The sequence below is a fragment of the Scyliorhinus canicula genome, chromosome 4 (genome assembly GCF_902713615.1).
Source record: "Scyliorhinus canicula chromosome 4, sScyCan1.1, whole genome shotgun sequence".
Lineage (NCBI taxonomy): Eukaryota > Metazoa > Chordata > Chondrichthyes > Carcharhiniformes > Scyliorhinidae > Scyliorhinus > Scyliorhinus canicula.
Window position 1 is genome coordinate 186,079,491 of NC_052149.1, and position 14,454 is coordinate 186,093,944.

A 14,454-nucleotide genomic window follows, 5' to 3' on the forward strand; every position below is an offset into this window, starting at 1 on the left:
CTGGGGGGGGGGGGGGGGGGGGGGGTGGGGTGCGATTCACACTGCTCCGCTCCGACCCCGATCGGCCGATTCTCCGGAGACCGGAGATTTGGCTCCATTGGTGCCAGAGCGGTGCCGGTCGAGGGCCGGTTGGGACCCGCAGCCGATGGGCCGAGAGCACGCTGAGATAGACCGGGTTCCGCCAGCGCTGTTCACGTGTGGTCCTACCCGGCCGGACCTCGCCATTCATGTTGCGGCGGGGGTGGGGGGGGGTGGGGGGGGGGGGGGGGGGGGGGTGGGGGGGGGGGGGGGGGGGTGGTGACCTGCTGGAGGGGAGGGGGACCCGACCCTGGGGGGGGGGGGGCACCACGGTGGCCCTGCCTGCGATCAGGGCCTACCAGGCGGGCTTATCCTGGTGGGGGCCTATGTTCCTCCGCACCGGGCCCTTGTAGCTCTCCGCCATGTTGCGTCAGGGCCGACGTTGAGAAGGCAACCCATTGACATGCGCGAACTCGCGCCGGCCTGTCCACCACCTACAAAGCACAAGTCAGGAGTGTGATGGAATAATATTCACTTGTCTGGATTAGTGCAGCTCCAACGACACCATCCAGGAAAAAGCAATCCATTTGATTTGCACCCCTTCCATGAACATTCACTCCCTCCACCACCAGCACACAGTAGCAGCAGTGTGGACCATCTACAAGATGCACTGCAGGAACTCAGCACGTTCCAATCCCATGAGCACTACCATCTAGAAGGGCAAGGTTAGCAGATACATGGGAACACCACCACTTGGAGGTTCCCCTCCAGACCACGCAACATCCTGACTTGGAATTATATTGCCGTTCGTTCACTGTCGCTGGGTCAAAATTCTGGAACGCCCTCCCCAGGAGCACAATGGGTGTACTTACACCACATGGACTGCAGCGGTTCAAGAAGGCACCTCACCATCTCCTCCTCAATAACAATTAGGGGTGGGCAACAAATGCTAGCCAGTGAAGCACACATCCTGTAAAAATGATTTTAAAAAAAGCTCAGTCCCTTCATGCAAGTAATTTACAATTGCGCTAGAGCACTGATCCTTATGGTACCCGAGTTGTAATAATTTGCCATCTCTAATATTACCTGTTTATTTCTGCTCTCTGTTTTCTGTTCTTCAACCGATCCTCTATCCAGGCAATATATTACTCCCAACCCAATGAGTCCTTATCTTATGTAACAATAATTTGTGTGGCAACTTACTATCTTTTAAAAATCCAAATATAGAACAAAGAAGAACAAAGAAAAATTACAGCACAGGAACAGGCCCTTCGGCCCTCCAGGTCTTCGCCGATCCAGATCCTCTATCTAAAACTGGCTATCTTAATCTTAAATGATGCTATCGTGCCCGCCTCTACCACCTACGTGGGCAATGCATTCCAGGCACCCATCACCCTCTGCGTAAAGAACTTTCCACGCATATCTCCCTTAAACTTTTCTCCTCTAACCTTGAACTCGTGACCCCTAGTAATTGAGTCCCCCACTCTGGGAAAAAGCTTCTTGCTATCCACCCTATCTATACCTCTCATGATTTTGTAGACCTCAATGAGATCCCCCCACAACCTCCATCTTTCTAATGAAAATAATCCTAATCTACTCAACCTCTCTTCATAGCTAGCGCCCTCCATGCCAGGCAACATCCTGGTCAACCTCCTCTGCCACCTCTCTAAAGCATCCACATCCTTTTGGTAATGTGGCGACCAGAACTGTACGCAGTATTCCAAATGTGGCCGAACCAAAGTACCATGACCTGCCAACTCTTGTACTCAATACCCCTTTCAATGTAGGAAAGCATGCCGTATGCCTTCTTGACCACTCTATCGACCTGCGCAGCCATCTTCATGGTACAATGGACCTGAACACCCAGATTTCTCTGCACATCAATTTTCCCCAGGGCTTTTTCATTTACCGTATAGTTCACTCTTGAATTGGATCTTCCAAAATGCATCACCTGGCATTTGCCTGGATTGAACTCCATGTGCCATTTCTCTGCCCAACTCTCCAATCTATCTATATTCTGCTGTATTCTCTGGCAGTCCCCTTCACTATCTGCTACTCCACCAATCTTAGTATCATCTGCAAACACTTCACTGGTTTCCCTTTATCCATCCTGCTAGTTAAAAAAAAACTTGAATAGATTTGTCAAAAAGAGGGATTTCCCTTTCATAAAACTGTATTTACTCTGCTTGGCATGTTATAATTTTCAAAGTGCCCTGTTAGTACCTTCCTAATAATGGATTGCAGCATTTTTCTGATGTCAGGCTAATTGGCCTATAGCTCACTGCTTTCTCTGCTAATCCTTTCTTGAATAATAACATCACTTTTTCTCACTTCCAAACCACTGGGACAATTCCAAAATTGAAGGAATTTTGGAAGATGCATCCATTATGTCTGCAGCCACCGATTTTAGAACCCTAGGATGTAGGCCACCAGGACATGGGGATTTAGTCAGTTTTTAATCCCATTAATTTTGCTAGTGCTTTTTCTTCACGAATATGAATTACTTCAATTCTTTGCTATCAGGTCAAATTAGATCATAATAGCAGCGAGCAAAAAACACATGACAAGCCCTATAACTGCAAGCCACTAGGTTGCTCTGAAGAGGTCACATTAGCAATCTTTGGCTATGAGAGTGAATAAGGGAAGGTGAACCATGAGGCTCTTCTTCATTTTCTTCTACTCATTCACTCAGGCATTGGCAAAACCCAAGCACAAAAATATCAGACACAATGGGCACAATTCAGCACAATTCGGGCACGCTGGGTGATGAGCGGGAGAGGCCAAAATCGAGATTTGCACCTGGCACGGATCATTTTCCAATTCACCCGGCCCGCTTCCAACGGCGAGTTCCAGATCACGCCCAAAAATGGCAAGAATATCATTGTAGTGATCTCTGTATTAAACAATACATGATCAGTCTATGTTAAGCAAGTACAGGCAAATGAACACTAGATGGCCTCCACAGCAGGACCTATATAAATGTTTTCCCGCTCTTTCTTAGAGGAGTGTGTGTCAGGACTGCAGAGAGTACACAAGTGAGAAAACTAGAGAGAACAACTTATTAGTTGTCAGAGTATTATACCAAGTGATTTAATAGTTAATATTCTACAGTTGTTCATTAGTTTTACTAGTTTAGTATTAAGTAAAAAGAACTCACGAGATTAGCTTATGTTACTCAACAAATTACTTAATCATTACTGGAAGATTACAGCTATCATTTAACAACTTAGTTTGATTAAGAGAGTAATAAATATATTATATACCATTTGCATCCATTTCAAACTCATTAACGAGTTTTGAATGCAGCAGCCTCCTGGGAATTACCCGATTGCCCAGCAGGAAGTCAGGGGGGTGTTGTTTACGACTCTTTTCAAAGAGGTGAAGCTGGCACAATGGCTGCTGAGGGGAAGTGGGGAGGTGAGTAGTCACTTCAGGTTTGCAGCCCTGCCGTCCGTGTATTGGTCCCTGACTGACAGTGTCCCTCCATCCTGCCTCCACCTTTTGAAGGTGGCGTCAGTCAGTGCTGGTGTGAACCTATGGTTGTTGCAGATGGGAGCTTTGTCAGACATTTTGGTCAGGCCAAATTGCTGCCGCAGTTGGTTCCAGGATTGGAGGGTGGCTATCACCACCGGGCTGCTGGAGTGCTTTTTGGGTGGGGATAGGAGTGCTGCCGTGGCGAAGGCCCGGAGGGAGGTCCCCACGCAGGAGGCCTCCTCTGCGCGCACCCACTCGGCCTCTGGCTCCTTGATCCATCCCCTTGTTCGCTCGGCTGTCGCTGCCCAGTGGGTAGAATTGTAGGTTTGAGAGGGCTAGCCCCCCCCTGGATTTTGTTTTTTGTAGGCCCTTCTTTGGGATCCTAGCATTTTTACCCCCCCCCCCCCCCCCCCCCCCCCCCCCCCCGCCATACGAACGCCATGATTAGTTTGTCCAGCGCTTTGAAAAAGGCCTTGGGGATGTAGATCGGGATGGATCTAAACAGGAAGAGAAACCTGGACAGTGCGTTCATTTTGATCGTCTGGACTCTCCCCGCGAGGGTGAGTGGGAGTGTGTTCCATCTTTGCAGGTCCTTTTTTACTTCCTCCGTCAGACTGGTGAGGTTCCATTTGTGGATCCCTTTCCAGTCATGGGCTATTTGGATCCCCAGGTAGCGGAATTTGTGTCGGGCTTGTTTAAACGGCAGCCCCTTTAGTGCTCCCCCCTCTCCACTCGCGGGTGTACTGGGAAGATCTCGCTTTTGCTCATGTTGAGTTTGTAGCCTGAGAAGGTTCCAAACTCTTTCAGGAGCGCAGTGATTCCGCCCATGCTGCTCTGTGGGTCCGAAATGTAGAGGAGCAGGTCATCTGCATAGAGTGAGACTCTGTGCTCTCTGCCTCCCCTTCGGATCCCCCTCCAGCTTTTTGCTGCCCTGAGCGCGATTGCTAGCGGTTCGAGGACGAACAGCAGCGGGGACAGTTGGACGTATTGGGAGTTGGTATTGTTGGTCCGTACGCTCGCCATGGGAGCGTTGTATAGGAGCTTTACCCAGGAGGTGAACCCTGTTCCAAGCCCGAACCGCTCCAGTATCTCTATGAGGTATTTCCATTCGACTCTGTCGAAGGCCTTTTCTGCATCCAGGGAGACGATCACCTCTTGTGTTCTCTCCCCGGAGGGGGTCATTATCACGTTCAGAAGGCGCCTGATGTTCGAGGTAAGCTGTCTACCTTTGACGTCTGGTCCTCTGTGACCACCTCAGGTACACAGTCTTCTAGCCTTTTGGCTAGGATTTTGGCCAGTATTTTGGCGTCTGCGTTCAGCAGGGAGATGGGTCTGTATGACCCACATTCCTTTGGGTCTTCGTCTTTCTTAGGTATCAGCAAGATTGAGGCCTGTGCTAGCATGGGTGGCAGTGTGCCCCTAGCTAGTGAGTCTGTGAACATCACCCGCAGGTGCGGGGCACTGTCGCAAATATTTTGTAGATGTCCGCTGGAAATCCGTCCGGTCCCGGTGCCTTCCCCGCCTGCATGGAGCTAATGCTCTCCATGATCTCTCCCAGTGCTAGTGGTGCTTCCAGGCTCCGTTTTCTGCCCTCCCCCACGACTGGAATGTCCAGTCCATCAAGGAACCGTTTCATCCCAGACTCCCCCCCCCTTGGGGGCTCTGAGGTGTCCAGCTCTTGGTAGAAGGCCTTGAAGGTTTTGTTAATCCTCTCTGGTTCTGTTTCCAACGTGCCTCCGGTACCCCTGATTTGCGCAATTTCTCTGGTGGCTGCCCGCTTTCTCAGCTGGTGTGCCAACAGGCGGCTGGCTTTGTCTCCGTGTTCATACAGGGTCCCGCGCGCCTGGTGGAGTTGGTGCACTGCTTTCCTGGTGGAGAGCAGGTCAAAGTTCCTTTGTAGCTCTTTCCTCTCCGCCAGGAGCTCCACGGTCGGGGCCTCGGAGTATGTACGGTCTACCTCCAGTATGGAGTCGACCAGCTGCTGCCTATCCACCCTTTCCTCTTTTCTCTTTGCGCTTTCAGCTAGCCAGGGGGAACGAGCTAAGGTATCTGCAACTTAAAAACTTCCTACGCAAGGAGACAAGGACGTACCCACAACCGCCACGACAGACACTACTGGAAGAACTACTGGACGCAAGCATACTAGACAAGGGAAACTGTAGTGACATGAACGACCGACTGACAGAAAGGGCCGACACCGTACTGGACGCAACACGAAAGAAATGGGAGGAGGACCTGGGGATTGAGATAGGGTGGGGACTCTGGAGCGAAGCACTGCATAGGGTCAACTCCACCGCCACGTGCGCAAGGCTCAGCCTGACGCAGCTAAAAGTGGTACATAGAGCCCACTTAACAAGTACCCGTATGAGTAGGTTCTTCCCGGAGGTGGAGGATAGATGTGAACGGTGCCAAGGAGGCCCGGCCAGCCACGCCCACATGTTCTGGTCTTGCCCCAGACTTGTGGAGTACTGGACAGCTATCTTTGAGGCAATGTCCAAAGTGGTGGGGGTGAGGGTGGAGCCATGCCCGAAAGTGGCGGTCTTCGGGGTCTCGGACCAGCCAGATCTATTCCTGGGGAGGAGGGCGGACGCCCTTGCCTTTGCCTCCCTGATCGCCCGCCATAGAATCCTGTTTGGCTGGCGGTCAGCAACACCACCCAGAGCTGCAGACTGGCTGTCCGACCTCTCGGAATCTCTCCAAATGGAGAAAATCAAATTCGTCATCCGAGGGTCAGACGACAGAACGTGGGAGCCATTCACGCGAATGTTCCGGGACCTGTTTGTGGCCAACGAACAAGAGGAAGAATAGCTACGTGGCCAAGAATCAGGGGAAATTAGTCAAGAATCAGGGGAAGGTAGCCGAGGCATGAAAGGGAGAGATAGACTGGGAGGGAGGGAGGGAGGGAGGGGACGGCTAAACCTGAGGAATGAAAGGAGAACCAGCACGGGGGGGGCGGGGAAACGGGAGTTGGAAGGAAGGCACGGGATGCCAAAACGTGCATGACATCTCCAGGAGCGGGGAACGAGGAAAATAAAGATGGAGGACTGGAGGAGCAACAGAAGCTGAGGCGAACGCGGGACGTCAGCGAGACCCGTCCGGGAGAAGCAGGCGACAACAACACAAAACACAGCCAAGTATCGCACACTGTAATTATCTCCCCGGCACCCAAATGTATATTTGCCTCCCCAATCCCCGCCCCCCCCGCCCCCCCCCCCCCTTCCCCCCACCCCAACCCGCCCCGCAAACAGTCGCTACTTACGTGGTGTAAATACTTTTGCCAGATGTACAGAGCTGCCGCTGTCGAGCTGGTGCACAATACCCCACCAGTTATTCTATTTCATATTTTATTGTATTTTATGTTGGGGTGTGCCCTTCTCTTCTAAATATGTGTGTATATATATATATATGTTTCTTATTCTGTGTACATAACGGTAATTATACCTTGTTCAAAAACCCAATTAAAAAAACATTTATAAATTTCCAACGTGCAGCTCAAAGGCACCGAGGTTGGGGTTATTCCGGGGGCTGGAGCACTCCAGGTCGGGGGTCACCCTGGGCCGGGGTGGGATAGGGAGGGTGAGGAACTTTGCATCTGTGAGGCCTTCAAACGATCTTTAAATATTGTGGAGACGCGTAACAGGGGCAACCACATGCAGCCTGTCTGTCCCCCCAAACTCTCCCAGGAGAGAGACATGCTGCAGCTTCTTTCCTGAAAGTCACTTTTTGCTCCCTTTGACTGTGAGCAGCCTCTAGCTTCACAGCTGAAGGCTATTTTAAATGAAGAATTGGACTTGTTAGTTGCGAGAGCACTCGATCTTTTTTTGATTACACCAAGATTTGTCATTCTGTCTAGTTCAGCTTTTAGCCGGTCACGTAACAGTGCTGGAACTCTTCTCGGAACATGTATCGCTTCACCCCCCTGAACTCAAGTGCCTCCTTGAAGGCACAGGTGCCATGTCTTAGAGGATGATTAGTGGACTGGATGTCCTGCCACCTTTGATGCCTCAACAGTGTGCCTGTACTCTAGGAGTGTCAGCCCTATAGAGGCAGCTGCCAACAATCAAACAATAAAGAGCAGGGTTTCACCACTGAGGATCCTCTCACAGCCAAAGAGTAAGTGTCTGATATGTAGGAGGCTGCTGAGCATGGCCCCTCTAAAGGGCAGCATGGTAGCACAATGGTTAGCACTGTTGCTTTACAGCTCCAGGGTCCCAGGTTTGATTCCCGACTTGGGTCACTGTCAGTGTGGAGTCTGCACGTTCGCCCCGTGTCTGCGTGGGTTTCCTCCGGGTGCTCCGGTTTCCTCCCACAGTCCCGAAAGACGTGCTGTTAGGTAATTTGGACATTCTGAATTCTCCCTCTGTGTACCCAAATAGGTGCTGGAATGTGGCGACTAGGGGCTTTGCACAGTAACTTCATTGCAATGTTAATGTAAGCCTACTTGTGATAATAAAGATTATTAATGTTGGCAAAGGTCTGCGGTCTAGAGGCTCCTGTTATGGCCTGGGTTGGGTGTGCAAAGCAAGGTATGCCAGCACAGTTGGCTCCCCGAATGTCTCTCTGAGGTAAGACAGGACAGTCATGGTGGGTGAGGCTTGGGGGATTTTAGAGTTCTGGGATGGAAGCCCTGACCGATTGTCAGTCTCTCGCCTTGTCCAATTCCTTTCAGATTCAAAATATTTCCTGGTATGGATCCCGCAGAGGCTGCCCTCGCAGTGCTTCTGACAGCCAAGGTGGCCAGGTGCCATAGAAGGCAGCAACGCCACCTCAGGTTGGAGGCGGCATCTCATGTTCAGGGGCCACTGCACACCCTGAAGACTCCGCCGCCCATCAAGCTGAGGAGTAGGCCAGAAGGGGAGGCCAGCGATGGTCCAAGTTGTACAGACATTGTTGGTCCACCCATATGCTGCCGGAGAGCATATGCTGCAGAAGACTGCAGCATCTCAGTAGGGAGACAGTGTGGCACCTGTGCCACATCCTCGCTAACATGGCACCCCGTGGAGGAAAACACTCGCTCCCGGTCGCTGTGAGGTCCCTGCAGCCCTAAACATCAATGCCACCGGGTTATTCCAGTGCTCAAGTGGGGACCTGTGTAACATATCGCAGTCATCAACCAACAGGTGCATCCAGGAGGTGACAGATGCTCTGTATACCCCGGCATCAGACAATATCACCTTCTAGCTGAACCAGGTCCACAAGATGCCCAGGCTGCAGGATTCACTGCCATTGCCGGGATACCCATGTCCAGGGGGCAATCAATGGCATGCAAGCCGTCGTGTTGAAGCCAGGGAATCGGGGAATGCCTTATGTTAACAGGAAGGGGTTCCATTCCCTGAATGTTCAGATCATGTGTGATCAACATCTATGAATCATGCACGTGTGTGGCCACTACCCTGGGAGCATGCATGACAGCTACACCCTCGGGCACTCAGAGGTCCTAGGTGTCTTTGAGGACCACCCAGGATGATGGGTTGGGTTACGGGGGACAAGGGATACCCACTGAGGACATGGCTAATGAAGTTGGTGCAGAGGCCTGACCATAGACCCGATGTAATGAAGCCCATGTTGCCATCTGTGTTGTCACTGAGCAGTGCATCAGGCTGCACAAGATAAGGTTTTGATGCCTTGACCGCTCTGGTGGTACCCTGCATTGCACCCCCCCCCCCCCCCCCCCCCCCCCCCCCCCCACACACACACACACACACACACACACACAGAGGGACTCCTGCTTTATGGTGGTCTGCTGTGCTCTCCACAATCTGGTACAGCTGTGGGGCGATATGCTGGAGGAGAGGGAGGAATAGGAAGAGGTGGAGTGACAAGCGGCCTTGTCTGAGGAGTAGGATGACGTAGATTTAGAGGGGTTGGAAGAACCGGAAGATGGGGGACAGGGTCAGGCCAGGAGGACCAGGAATTCTCAACAGTAACCCCCCCCCACGCCACCCCCCCCCCCCCCCCCCCCCCCTTGTACGGAGGATCAACATCTGGCTGGGACCCATCTGTGGCCTGGGATCCAGCAAACCTCCGACTGCTGTCTCCCTTAGACGTTCCTGCATCCCAGCGATATGCATCAGCAACTGTGTGCTGCTCACCAGATAGTGCCCCAGAAGCCTGTCCCTCAAGGTATATGTCGCTGCACTGGTAGAAGGTGGAAGTGATAGCTCTGACACATCTCTGTGTTGTCCTTGGAGATCTCCTACGAGGTGGTCTCTTGGGTGACGGAGGGGGGTATGATTCTGGATGGGCCAGCCTCCTCAGATGGAGATCCTGCGAGATAATGGAGGTGTGGTCAGTAAGAGGGAAGGATCATTTTGTCTGACATGATCTACTCATTTGAGAGAGGTCGTCTGGGTGAAGGGGCAATGGATCCTCACCTCTCTAGTGTAGGCGGACCTAGCTATCGGTCACTGCTTTCTCCTTGGGCAACCCTTCGATCTCCAGACCCCTCCCTTTGCCTTCGTCCTTTCCCTCTTCTTATGGGCTATATTCTCCTGTGGGGACAAAGAGAGGACATTGTGAGCTGCATGCTTTTTGAGTCAACTGGATCTATAGAAGGTGGATTGTGTGGGCAATGCACCTCGACATGAAGGGGTTGTGATGGTGGGTGCCAGATGGTTCTGAGGAACAAGCTTGAAGATCAATGTGGGGAAGGTATGAACTGTCAGCCAGTCGATTTGGAGGGAGGAACCGGGGGAGGGGTGGCATGTGGAACTGATGCCAGGAGAGAGAGGTGGTAACTTACTCATTGGCCGTCATTTATCTTCTTCCGACATTGGCCGGGGGTCATCCTGGTCATGCAGCCCCCACTCCCTGCCTCCCAGGTGGCATTGCTGACCCTGCTGCTGGTTCTCTGACCCCCCTCAGGTCACAGGGCGCCCCACCTCTCATTGACAAGTTGGGAAGCCTGGTCAGATCAGCATTGTCAAAGTGAGGATCAGGTCTGCCTGTTGTCATGCTTGTGTGTTGATTGGGAGTGAGTTGTGAGGGACCGCTTAAAAGCAGCTTCTTCCTTGTTAGCGGCGAGTAGCTGAGGCATGAGTCAGGTGAATCAGACGGTGAGGAAGCCAGGATTGGTGAGATTCACATAGGGGCTAATTTTTGCAACTAAGTGCCGTTGAATACAGACCGCAATCTCGCCAACGTGGTCACTGAAAAACACCCCGCCAAATGTGCCCAATAGCGGACTTTTGTCCACTGAATCACACACAATATATGTGAGTATGAATAAACACCGTACAGGGAATACCGGATCATGTTTTTGTAGAGAAAATGGCCAGCCATCGGCTTCAGCAGCAGAGAATAAGGAGGTACATCATTTATACAATTCATTGGAGAAGTACTTTGAAGAAGAAATAGTAGAATAAATGTGTACCTTGTCCTATCACCAAAGAGAAAATCATCAAAGCAAGAAATCCTATATGCTCAAGCATATACCAAAAAAATAGAAAAATTGACTGAACACTATTTCAATTTTGCCCAGAGAATTTTTTTGGGAAGCTGCAGAGTAAATTAGAAGCTCAATAAAGAAAGGTTATCCATAATAGATGAGGTAGTCTGGACAACATTGTTGGTGATGATGTTTTAGGTCATTTTAATGTATATTTGTTGAAAGGAAAGTTAGATTAGCGGGTGGCCCAAGCTGATGTTAACTTGAATAAATGGATGGTGCTCAAGTTTTCTGGCTCATATCTTCTTTTTCAGTGCCTACATCCTGCTTTGTCTTTGGCTGCAGGATGCTGTCCTATTGATCTTCCAGGGTTAGGCTGCTTTGTATGGAAACCTTGTGCAACATGCACCAGGCGCATGATCTTGGAAGCACTATCAAGGCTTGTTACGACCTCAGTAGAGACAACTTTAAAAAAAAATTTTAAATTCAAACTCCCAGTTATTACACCTTAAGATTTCACATTTTAAAACAAAATAAATTGCTGTTTAAGAGTTAAACAAAACAAGTAAGACTAACCAAACATGCTATTTCTTAAGACGTTCCTTAAAGCAAACAATAGCAACTTGTTTTATTTTCATCTCCATCCAAAGAGAACCCTTATACTTTTCAGGATCTTAAGGGCTCCTTCACGTCTCCTGGGACCAACCCAATGTGTGCCACAGCTTTCAGGAATTCACTTTGATTCTCCACAAACCACATGAACTATTTAAACCCCTAAATAAACAACTGTAGACATCCCAACTCCATCAAAAAGCTCAGAGATTACCTATCGTTTAGTTTCCAATACTTCCCACTATGACTTTATAAAATAAACCTAAACCTAGGCCACCATTTGATTTGCAATCACTTTAGTTCTGTTCGCCAGTTTCTCAAGGTGTTCTAATTTATCTTACATTTAAAAGTGTCAGATACCAACCTAAATATTACTCCCCTAAAACATATGAATCACAAAAAAATTAGATATTCTTAACCGGCTGCAATATAAAATATTCTCAATATGTCATTGACACCATTGATCTTTGTGTTAAATGGAGACCTCCAGATATATTTGGTGGGCTAATGACAGGTTCAAACAATCCAGCTCCAGTGCTAACTAATCATCCTGTATACCTTGCACAATTTAAATCATTAAAACAGTTTTAAAAACTGCATCGTTCATTTTAAATTTGACAAGTGGAAAATAACTTTATCCCTTTAAGGATGCTTTTTCATATACAACATGTGGGTGATGCCTGTTTTGAAATAGCTGTATTAATGATGTGACTTTCACCCAAAGACTGGGAAATCATTTACTTTACAAAATGCCTTTATGTTATATCAGATGATTACTTGATGAAGCTCTTACACACTCTGTAATGGTTTGGAGAAGAGGGGTCAAATTGAGAGTTGGAATTGCACAAGATAACATAAAACAAGATTTCTTGATGCTTGAAACGCTTAAGAATTGCCAAAATGAATATTTTTGTCAGATGTAAATTTTAGTCTTGTATTTCAATTTTCACTGCAGATTATCATTATCCATAAAAGGGACAAGGAAGAATCCATGAAATCCATGGAACCCGTAAAGTGCAGAAGGAGGCCATTCAGCCCATCAAGTCTGCACCAACCCTCTAAAAGAGCACCCTACCTTAGCACAATCTCCCGCCTATCCCATAACCCCACATTGATGGACAGTAAGGGACAATTTAGCCTGGCCAATACATCTAACCCACACATCTTTGGATGATGGGAGGAAACCCACTCAGACACGGGGAGAAAGTGCAAACTCCACACAGGCAGTCACCCACAGCCAGAATTGAACCCAAGTCCCTAGTGCTGTGAGGTAGCAGTGCTACCCACTGTGCCACCATGCTGCCCCACTGTCCACAGATGTACCTGAGGCCTGAATTTCCATGCCAATTTCTAGTGTGTTTTCTGTGTGAAATTAGTAATCAGCTAGTTTTGAGAAACAGAATTCGGTCGAAACCATCCCAATCCAGTTGCCAGCTGATTATTTCTATCTTTACAATTATGCAATTTGGTCTAACCTGTGATCCACCACATGAGTCACAATAAGCAAGATCATTGTAAGCGATGTTCATGAGACTAGAGCTATTGTAACCCCAAATTTCCTAATGGTATGTTTGCAATGCACTACAGGTAAGTTAGAATAAGAGCTCTGAGGCACCACTATTGAAAGGCCCAGCTGAGGTAGGCAGAAATGAAAAGATTCGAAGTCTGAAGTGCGTAAAGAATTTGAGTAGCCTGAAACGATTTCTTGGAGTAATGTTTTTGGCCTTCTGTCAGCCTTGGAATTGTTTTTGACTGCTTCACCCACCAACACTGTACCAAATTAATATAAAAGGGTGTGTACATAGATCATACATGGTAGCAGTGCATTTGAAGTGTCTCTACAAGGGGAAGTCACTCTACCTGACACTAACCTTTTATCATGTAGTTGTCCTTCTTGTTTGCAACTGGTTTTGGAACCTGCTCCAAAGACTAAGTGACAATGGACGGGATTCTCCGTAGCCCAACGGCAAAATCGGGAACGGCGATCGGACGGAGAATGGCTCCCAACGCCGGAATAGGAGCAGGCACCAATTTGATGCCAGGCCGCGATGCTCCGCCTTATCCAAATCAGTGTCACCGGGACACGCGCCGCGCGCAGTCGCAACGCCATTGGTATGTCACCAGCCAGCCCAGACACGATGCTCCACTTCCGATGGGCTGAATTCCCAACGGTGCCGGCCTCAACTGGTCCCAGCAGTCGGGAGTCTGGCGTGCCGGCTGCAGAGAGAGTGGGTGTGTGGAGAGTGTCCAGTGCTGCCACACTCGGAGATCTGAGATCTGTGCCGCTGGCCGGGGAGCTTCTGCCAGGGCTGGGAGAATGGTGGGGGGTGGCAGAAGGTGGGCTGTGGGTTGGGGGTGGGCGAGTACGTGGTCCAGCATGGCTGGCGCCATTTTCTCTGGCGTGACCGGTGCGTGTGTGAGGGTTGTAGGCATGCGCGGCTACAGCTTGTCAATCCTGCGCACGTGCAGCATGGGACCTGCCGATTCTCCGACCATTTTCCGCGCCTGCGGCGGGTATTTCACGAGGCGATGGTGCTAGCCTTCACCGGTACCAGAATCAGTGAGGGCTTCACACTGATGTTCCCGTCGTGAAATATCACGGATCCTCCCTTTGCGTCGGCGTTTAGCCTCAGGAACGGAGAATCCAGCCCATTGTTTTTCAAGCATAGCTGTGAGATGAATCTCATTCACCAGTTTCTACAAGTAAAATGAGTGATTTCGTACTGTGACTTGATGGATTGAATAAATAGAAAAGAAAAGATGCCTGAATTGAATTGTTTCTCAGCACAATAAATTGGGAAGTCTTTCATTAGGAATTAGAAAAACTGTCACAGGGGCTGATAGACAAGGATGGGAAAAGACACAAGGAAAGTTTATGATTTCTAAATTAAAGAGTATATAATTTGTGTTTCCTTTTACAGAATGACAATTGCTCATCTAAATTTTAATTTCATTATCCCATA